At 42.1% G+C, this 9,089-nt stretch overlaps 1 protein-coding gene across 8 annotated transcripts in view; it reads right to left on the reverse strand.

Annotated features, from left to right (window-relative positions):
* Positions 1-4,133, reverse strand: part of MDM4 (MDM4 regulator of p53) — a 54,118-nt gene extending 49,985 nt beyond the window's left edge. For 7 of the 8 annotated variants that reach the window (XR_013997698.1, XR_013997700.1, XM_081121210.1 and 4 more), the window contains exon 1: positions 3,965-4,097. The gene's annotated coding sequence lies outside the window, so the exon portion shown is untranslated. Of the gene's footprint in view, positions 1-3,964 lie in introns of all 8 variants that reach the window. The other variant, XR_013997699.1, reaches the window with a different exon arrangement.
* Between the last annotated feature and the right edge of the window lie 4,956 nt (positions 4,134-9,089).

The raw sequence follows: 9,089 nt of genomic DNA on the forward strand, positions 1-9,089 counted from the left end.
CTCATCATTGATATTTCTATCTCTCTCTCCCTCTCCTTTCCTCTCTCTGAAATTAATAAAGATATATTTTTTAAAAAGCATTCATTGTCCTATTTTTAAAAATAATAATAATAAACCCCAGGAGTATAAAAAGATGAAAAGAATAAGCCTTTTTTTACTTTAAAAAATTAATTTTAGAGAGGAAGGGAGAAAGAGAAACGTCAATGAGAGAGAGAAACATTGATTGGCTGCACCAGCCCAGACCAGGGATCGAACACCCTGGTTTTTTGGTGCCCGGGCAAAGCTCCAACCAACCCAGCCACACCCACCAGTCAGGACAAAATATGACTGCTTTTAAATGAACGAGGGAATTCCACATATAAGCGAGATCATGTGATATTTTTCTTTCGCTGCCTGGCTTATTTCACTTAGCATAATATTCTCCAGGACTATCCATACTGTCCCAAAGGGTACAGGGAGGAACGGGTCATTGGGGAGAATAAGGGACATCTGTAATACTTTAAACAAAAATAAAAATTATAAAATAAAAAATAAAAATAAAAAATAAAACAAAATAAAATAAACCAGTTGCAAAAGGGAAAAAAAAAAAAAAAAAAGAATGAGGGAAGAAAGTTCTTTTTGCAGTTTTGTTCACTTGCTTTCAAAAGAATTCTCCCTCATCATTCCACAATACAGCAGAACTCAAAATAACAGAGGGCAGGCCAAAACGCCTTGGATTTTCAGGGCATTTGAAGGGTGTAGGATTATCTCACATGGGCCTGTAGAGCTAAGGCAGTGTGCACTCCCATTTTCAAAAACTTCCTCACCTCACTGGGGAACACAAGGGGATGGGTGCATAAGCTTTTATTATGTCTCCAATTTATTCTTCATTTCATCTTGGCCCTCTTCTCCAAGTCTTCGCTTCCACCACTCAGCATCCACCATGATGAACGATGAATTCAGTTTCTTGAAGTTTTCTAGCTCTTATCTCACTCACCTCTCGGTTTTTAGTACTGAGTATTTGCAAGCTACAAGTTGTACCCATCCCACTGGTCTTAACTCCTCCACTCCATTAAGGAAATCACATAGAAGATTAAAGTGAATAACAAAAGTTAGTTTTGTCCTGTGGAACCTGTTTCTGTTACTGAAAATAGCCAACACTTAACAGCTAAGCACCTTTGTGTCAGGCACTTTTTTAAGCACTTTTATATACACTAAGTTATTTAACCCCTACAGAGATCCTAAGAGGTATAGTATTGTCCTCATTTTCAGAATAGGAACTGAGGCAGAAGAGGAAGATAACTTGCCTGAAATCATGGGCTGCAGAGCCAGAGCTCTTAACCATTACCCTTTCTATGTGTACAATAGGGTCACAATATAAAATATATTTTTGAGTGGGGGGTCATGGTTTAAGAAGTTTGAAAGCCATGGCCTTAGCACTGGCCCTTTCTCCTCCTCTATGCTCTGTTTTCTGTTCTCGAAAATTCTCACTCATTCTTCTACCTAAGTCAAAATTCACTTCCTTGGTCAAGAGCAAATCTATTAAAACACTTATCACATTATATTTATGTTTTTATGTGTGTCCCCTATTAAACTGAAGTCAGAGAGAACAGGAACAATCCCTTTTTACCCTACACTTTGTTCAAAAGACTCCTACATCTCACCTTCAAAATTTACCTTTAACCAATTATACCTTTAACCAATGTCATCCCAATGAATTCAATACATTTTTAAAAAATCTCCACCTCTGAAGACAACTGTGACTTTAAGAATAATTAAAGTAAAAACTTGTCAGAAGTTAGCAAAACTAATCATTCTCAATTCTTTAAAGCCCTTGGGACCTCTATTAAACACTATTGTCTGGATTCTTCCACCTAAATACGTGTTAAACCACTCAAATTTTCTAATGGAATACTGGTAAGGTAGTCAATGTGGACACTCTCCATCCCCATATAGAAAGAGGCAATCTGGCCCTGGCCAGGTGGCTCAGCTAGTTGGAGAGTGGACCCCTACACCAAAAGGTTTCAGGTTAGAATACCAGTCAGGGCACATACCTAGGTTTTGCAATCCTGTGAGGGCCCCTAAGGAGAGGCAACCAATGGATGTTTCTCTTTCTCTCCCCCCAACTTCCTCTCTCTCTAAAATCAATAAAAGCATACCCTCAGGTGAGGATTTTAAAAAAAAAGAGGAGCCCAGCCAGGCGTGGCTCAGCAGTTGAGCTTGGACCTAGGATCCAGACCACCGGGGTTCAATTCCCAGTCAGGGCACATGCCCCGGTTGTGGGCTTGATCAATGACTCTCTCATCATTGATGTTTCTATCTCTCTCTCCCTCTCCTTTCCTCTCTCTGAAATCAATAAAGATATATTTTTTTTAAATAAATAAATAAAAATAAATAAATAAGAGGAAATCTTTGTGATAAAAACTCTTCCCTTTTCTTCTCTTCTCCAAAAGGTGTCATAGCTCAAAACTAATCTTTCCTGTATGTCAGCTGTAAATGAAAAAATTAATTTAAAAACAAACCCTTCCTTTCTCTTACTCCACCCTTCTTATAAAAATTTTCCATTTTGTACAACCCCTCGAGCTCCCTTTTAGTTGCTAGATGGGATGTTGCCCAATTCATGAATTAAAACCAATTAGATCTTCAAGTTTATTTGGCTGAATTTTGTTTTTTAACAAGTTAATAAAAATACATTTTTTCTTGGGAAAAAAACACCAACTATTCCAACTTCTTAGTTCTTACTAGGTCTGTTACACATGTACAAAGATAAAGTGTGCGCAAGAGGATACTCCTGCAGTTTGCAAAACCAACATGCCAGGAAACAACCTAAAAATCCATCAATGGACAATTGTTTAAAGAAACTGTTGTACAACCCTGTAATCTTTTTTTAAAATACATTTTTACTGATTTCGGAGAGAGGAAGGGAGAGGGAGATAGTAACGTCAATGATGAGAGAGAATCATCAGGTTCTCCCGCACGCCCCCTACTGGGGATCGAGCCGGAAAACCCGGGGATGTGCCCGGACAGGAATTGGGTCGTTGATCGACCACTTAGCCACACCGGCCGGGGCAATAATACGCGATCTTTAAAAGAAAGTAAGTATTCCATGTGTATTTTATGTAAAGTTGTCCCTGATACTATTTGAAAACCTTAAGGAGCAGAACAATACATACAAAATGATCCCGCTGTTGTTTAAATATGTGAATATGTGCAGAAAAGTCAGGAAGGATATAACAGCAGGCAGTTAACAGTAGCCAGCCTGAGGAGGAAACCGGTTAGGGATGATGGATTAACTTCATACACTTCTGTATGGTGCGGTTTGTTTTTGTGGGGTTTTTTTTTTTTTGACAGGCACACACTATCATTTTAAGGCTATAAAAAGTTGTGATCCTGCCCAGTACAGACGAGGGGGAAAGAGTATTTTCTTCGGGCATCGCTTTAAAAGAGCGGTTTTCAAACTTTAGGGTTTACAGGAATCACTGAAGGGCTGTGCTGATTAAAATACGTATTCCCGGGCCCCATCTCCTGATACAGTTTGGGAGGTCTGGATGTGGCCCCAAAATGAGTATACTTCAAACAAGCGCCACATGCCTGAGGCACACGACCTGCAGCCCCGTCAATTACTACTTTAAAATCTTGACAGGCCTCCTAGGCCTCCTCCGCGCCTCCCTCCCTCCCACCTCTTCTCCGAAGTGCCTCAGTGTCCCTCGAATTCTGCGTCCAGTTAAACATCGCCAACCCGACTATTTCGTTCGGTTTGTAACTGTCAGCTGAACCCCATCAAGTCACTGCACCTCCATTTTCATCTCCCGCGGTCCTCGTCTCACGCTTTCCCACCAGCCCTGTCTCCGCCAGGCGCGACTGTCCCGAGGCCGCCACCCACGCAGCCCGCTCCCGGGCCCGGGGCCCGCTCCTCCTGCCCGCGCCGCCGCCCGCTCCCCCACCCGGCCTCCCGCGCCGCGCCGGCGAAACCCGAGAACCACACCTTACGGCCGCTGGGCGAGTCGCTCCACGCCGAGCCCGAGGGGAGAGGACGTCAGTCAAAGGTCCCGGGCCTCAGCGGAGATTTGAAACGGCGAGCAAAGAGAGCGCAATTTCCGGCTTCCCGCCTCGACCTCACGCGCCAGCTTCCGGTGAGGCTCCAAACCATAGATGGTCACCTGGAAGCTGGAGAGCTAGAGAGGATGGGCTCCCCCTACCATAGAGTAGATCCCCTTCCGGAAGACAGAGGCGCCAGGCCTGGACTACGGAGTGTACGAGGTCTCTAGAGCGAACGTTTCCGGAAATCGAGAGGTCTTGTGATACTTGCAGACGTGGCCTAGGAGGTCGGAGAACCGGGTGGGGGAAACCTAAGAGCGTCGTCAGAGGCAACCTTCAGCTCTTGACAAAAATGCCACGCCCTCCGTTTCTCAGTGTTACTCATACTTTTTTTTTTTAAGTACCAATGTTTTTTTGGATGGCGTAAACCCAAGGCACTGAGAGTGAGAAAAGAAAAGCAAGGCGGGAGAATGGGAGGTAATGCAAGGCGGTAGCAGGTGGAGTCCTGCTTCTCCACAGGCCGTGAAGAAGCCCAGCCGGTGTGTTCGCTGGCTGCTTGGGAGATCTCCCCATTGGCTGTACGGCTGGGAAAACCGTGCCTTGCAGCAGTTCAGGGAAGGGAGGGAGGGTTACTCTTAACCCCCGGAGGAGGCCGAAGAAAGGAAACAGCGCCCCAGTGTTTTCGCTAAGTGGGGGAGATAAGACTAGCATACACTGGAATCACTGCTAGATATGTGCTAAGTGCTAAAAGATAGGTGCAAAGAACAATAAGATGGAGCTTATCTGGATCACACAACCAGGTCGTATCTAATCTCCCAATGTAAAAGCGGCTCCAACAAACCTCTCAAAAAAACAAAAAACGCTCAGGCTAGCTGACTTCAACCTCCACGGCTGCCAAGTGGCATTACCATCCTCCAAATACCTCATTTTATTTCAGGATGATTCTAAATGTTAGAGGATTTCCTTAGCTGAAATATGTTACTTTGCAATTTCTAATTGTTTCAGCTCTGTACTTTGGAGAAGAGTAAGGCTTCATTCTTTCCGATGTGAATAGTATTCAGTCATTTGTAGACAGCTACCATGTCCCATCTCTAACTCTCTTCTTTGTTTTTCTGCAGGCAAAAAATTCCCTTAGAGGCTTCGACTACAATTGACCCTTCAACAACACCAGAGGGTTAGGGGCCCTGAGCCCGCGCAGTCAAAAATCTGCCTATAACTTTTGATTTCCTAAGATTTTACTTTGCTATTTGTTAAATAACAAAATTCAACCGAGTAAATTCTAAACACTTGCTTTTCACATTTAGTTCTTTCATTCATTTGGAACTGACATTTTGTGCATGTCGTAACAGAGATCCAATTTTATTTTTCAGTGTGAATGATAAATGTATGGCTTTATTACTGAATCTATAAACTGGACGTGAATCTATAGTCCCTTGAATTAATCTCTCCTTCCTATCCAACATAATCATTGAAGGTTTTGTAGAAGAGGTATCATTTGAGTTGGGCCTTAAAAAATCAATCGGATTTCAGGAGGCAGAGATGTTGTTTGAAGAAACATGGCATAAGTAAGGAGAGGAGAGGGTTGAGGAGTTAGAAGACTCGGTCCTAAAACTGAGAAGAATCTGCTTTGATTCAAGTGTTGGATGTTGTGTAGAGGACTGACATTATGTCAAATCACACTCCCCGATGCAATAACCACCAGCTACATGTGGCTTGAAAGGTGGTGGTCCAAATTGAGATGTGTTGTAAGTGTAAAATGCACATCAGATTGAAAGACTTGTAGGAAAAAAATAAAGCAAAATATCTTATTAATAATGTTTTATATTGATTACACATCAAAATGATAATATTTTGGATATATTGGGCTGAATAAAATTAATTTCACCTGTTTCTTTTACTTTTTTAAATGTGGCTATTAGAAAAATCTTAATTACGCGTTGTATTTCTATTAAATGGCACTGGTATGGAATGCTGGCAAAGTAGGCTGGGGCCAGATTGGACAGGATTTTGAATGCTGCTATACAAAGTTCCACATGTTATTCAATAAATAATAGGGAAGAATCAAAAGGTTTTGAGCAAAGAAAAGGCAGTCTAATATTCCTAATTTGATGACTCAGTATCCCATCTGCACACAGCCAATTTTAGGAACCACTCTACCCTTAGCTCTGGGTAAGTGATTAGCTCTGGTGACGATTCTTATAGAGAAAACTTAATATGGCCGTCCTTGTTATTGTTTTTAATGTAATGTGAATGGAACAAATCTAGGGATAAAGTCATTTCTTTTGCCCAGAATTAACCCAATATTGCCAGCGTTCTAAATTCTCTACATCTCCCTCTATTCCAGTCAAATAAGCTAAGCCTTATGTACAGAATGGTGGTAATAGGTAATAATACTGTATTGCATACTTGAAAATTTCTGAGAGATCTTAAATGTTCTCAAAGGAAAAAAAATTATAACTGGTGACATGTTAACTAGACTGATTATGATGATCATTTTACAATATATACAAATATTGAATCATTATTTTGTGCACCTGAAACTAATATAATGCTATATGTCAATTATACCCCAATAAAAATAACTAATTTAAAAAAACACGTTAAGCGTTTGTTGCTCGGTGGATAGTGTCGGAGAATAATAGAAACAGCAGAAGCCACGAGTCTGTTCCTGTTACCCTTGCCGTTGTCTTTTTTTTTCTTCATTGCACCTTTTTTTTTTAATTTGTCAAGTACAGCTGACATTCAATATTATTTTGTATTAGTTTCAATTGTACAGCATAGTGGTTAGACATTTATATAACTTACTAAGTTATCTCCCCAATAAGTCTAGTATCCATACATATTTATTACAATATTGACTATATCCTCTACACTATATTTTACACCCCCAGGACTTTTGTAAGTACCAATTTGTACTTCATAATCCCCTCACCTTTTTCACCCAGCTCCCAACCCCGCTCTGTCTGCCAGCCATCAGTTTGTTCTCTGTATCTATGAGTCTGTTTTGTTTGTTAGGGTTTTTTGTTCTTTACATTCTCCATATAAGTCAAATCATATGGTATTTGTCTTCCTCTGTCTGACTTATTTCACTTAGCATAATACCCTCTAAGTACTTACAAATGGTAAGATGGTAAGATTTCATTCTTTTTAATGGCTGAGGAATATTCCATTATTTATATATACCACATCTTTATCCAATCATCTATTGATGGGCACTTAGGTTGCTTCCATATGGTGGCTGTTGTAAATGCCTTGCCAGTAAATCTTTATGTAACTGTATCAATCATTATGTGTCAGGCACTGTTCTAAGCAATTTATATAGCTATCTTGCTTATTATGAGTCAGGCCTGTTCTAAACAATTTATATAATTCTCACGATCATCCTATTATCCTGAGACACAGAGAAGTAGCTTGCCCACGATCACAGAGTGATGGTAGATTCAAACGGGCACCTAATTTCAACACCCAGGCTTTATGTAGAAGTATTTAATCTTTCAGTTTTTCAATGCACCCTTTTAAAAAAAACACATTTGAAATATTTCCTAATTGAACAACATTTTGCATTTTTCCCAAGTAGTATTTTTCTAGAACATGATTATTAATGGCTGCAAAACATTCTATATTAAGGTTGTGCCATAATTTATGTAGCCATTTATGTCTTCTCCAATTTTTTCCAATTAAAGTGCCGTGGTGATCTCTCCTATAATCAGGTCTTTTTGTACATCCCTGATTATTTCTTTCTTGACAACAAATTCCTAAAACTGGAATTGCTGGACCAGAGCAATCGCTCCAAAAGCAGTTGGGTAAGCAGATCGAATTAAGGGACAGCTATCAAAAGCCCCTTCATGCCCCACTCTGAGCCCCACGGCGGGTAATTCCAGCGCCGGCCTGTCGCAGGGGGCAGTGCTCAGGTGGCTGTGGCTGACCACGGGAGCGGCCTTCCTGCTAAAATCGATCAAATCTCTCTGTTGGCACGTTGGGCTCTCCCGTCCCTCAGGCTTAATAGGGCTCCTGCCCCCAAGGTCACAGCGGCTGACCTCTTGCAAGGTTTTCTTCGCTTTCAATTACTTAGAGCACCATCTCACTGCCACTCTGCAGTGTCCTCTCTCCCCCTTTAAACTACAGTTCGACCCCCAGCTTCAGAACAGCAGGTTTGTGCTCTTCGCCTCTTTGTTTCTGCCTGTTGTCCGGAAGCCTTCAGATCTGATATCCGCCCTGCTATCGATAGTGTGACAGACCGGACGTCACCGCGACGCCTCAAAGGAGGCCCCCTGGCCGCTCCCTGAACCCTGGACTATTGAGAGGTCACAAATCGAAGCAGCCCGCCTTTCCTAACAAGGGTTATTGTGCGTGCAAACATCTCGCAGCTCCCAATGAGCCGGTCACGCTGGCGGAAGGCGCGCGATTTAGGTCTCGGGCTTGCCTTTGGCGCACGAATCCCGAGCTTTCTTGGGTTTAAAACAATGTTGCCAAATGCAGGCGGGAGGAACGGCTGGAGCGAGAGCCCTTCCTTTTATGTAAGGGATCGCGGCAGCCCCGCTCCCACGTGAGCGCCCGGATAGCTCAGTCGGTAGAGCATCAGACTTTTAATCTGAGGGTCCAGGGTTCAAGTCCCTGTTCGGGCGCGATGCCGCTTTTATTTCTTATTTTTGCATTTTTCTCTCCCGTTTTGAGAGGCGCGTTGCTTTAACTTTCGTTTTTGTTAGCTTTTTTTAATCTTCCTCCATTATCAATCTGAAAATACAAATTCCTTTTCGCTAGGAAACCACTGTGTCGAGCCGGCATACTGACCAAGAAATTAAGCAATTCCGCAGCCGTTGCTCCCCCGCGTACGTTTATGTATCATACACTGAAATCGATGAAAAACGGAGTAAATTCGGCTTAAAATACAAATGCACTTTAGCACTGGCACTGTCGAATCACGTTTAGTATGAAAATGAGACGCCCGAACAGGGACTTGAACCCTGGACCCTCAGATTAAAAGTCTGATGCTCTACCGACTGAGCTATCCGGGCGCTCTTGCAGTGTACCCCTTCTTCTCTTTACTTGATATTATTCTAATAGATTGCTTC

The sequence above is a fragment of the Miniopterus schreibersii genome (assembly GCF_964146895.1).
Source record: "Miniopterus schreibersii genome assembly, chromosome: 19".
Lineage (NCBI taxonomy): Eukaryota > Metazoa > Chordata > Mammalia > Chiroptera > Miniopteridae > Miniopterus > Miniopterus schreibersii.